The following is a 1,026-nucleotide window of genomic DNA, read 5'->3' as shown; positions in this document are numbered from 1 at the left end:
TGGGCCATCCTTTTGGCCAGTGGCTGTTTAGTTTCCCCGATGTAAGACTGATCACCCTCCTGACACTGAACAGCATACACAATATTACTCTGTTTGTGCCGGGGGACTGGATCTTTGGGATGACCCAGTCTTTGCCGTAATGTATTTTGGGGTTTAAAAGCCACTGGGACATTATTTTAGAAAATAAACGTCTCAGTTTCTCTGATACTCCCTCAACATATGGAATGACCACTGGTTTGGGTCTGGGTTCCTCCTTTTCACCTGTTGGCTGACTGGAGTCCTGTTTGGGTTTCTTCTCTGCTTTCAGGAAGGCCCAGTTAGGATATCCACATTGCTCTAGAGCCTGTTTTGTGTAGGATTTCTCCTTCTGCCTGGCTCCTGAGTTAGTGGGGATGCTGTCTGCTCTGTGATACAGAGTCCTGATGACTCCTAACTTGTGCTCCAAAGGGTGATGGGAGTCAAACTGCAAAAACTGGTCTGTGTGGGTGGGTTTGCGGTACACCTCAGTTTGCAAATGTCCTCTATCAGAGACTGAGACATCACAGTCCAAGAAAGCCATCCATTTTTTTCATCTTCTCGTGTGAACTTGATGTATTTATCCACAGAGTTGATGTGGTCAGTAAAATGTTGGACTTCCTGAGATTTAATTTTAACCCAGGTGTCGTCAACATACCTGAACCAATGACTTGGTGGTGTCCCTGAAAAGGACGTCAAGGCTCTCTTTTCTACCTCCTCCATGTACAGGTTGGCAACAATAGGAGAAACTGGAGACCCCATAGCACACCCATGTTTCTGCCTATAATATTGCTCCCCATATGTGAAGTAGGTTGACTTTCAGATGAAAGACGAAACGTTTCTATAATTTTTTTGTTTTTGTTTTTTTGAATGTCCAGAGGACCAGACTTAACTTTTTTTTAGATTTTCTTTACCTGGATTATTGAGCATGCATCAGGATGCTCTGAAATTTCATTACGATTCACAAACACTGACCACGATTTCCTTTCTTTCTTTGTTTAATTATTTATC

This window comes from Nematolebias whitei, chromosome 17 (assembly GCF_014905685.2).
Source record: "Nematolebias whitei isolate Nwh7 chromosome 17, NemWhi1, whole genome shotgun sequence".
Classification (NCBI taxonomy): domain Eukaryota; kingdom Metazoa; phylum Chordata; class Actinopteri; order Cyprinodontiformes; family Rivulidae; genus Nematolebias; species Nematolebias whitei.
Note: the sequence above shows the minus strand (reverse complement) of the source record.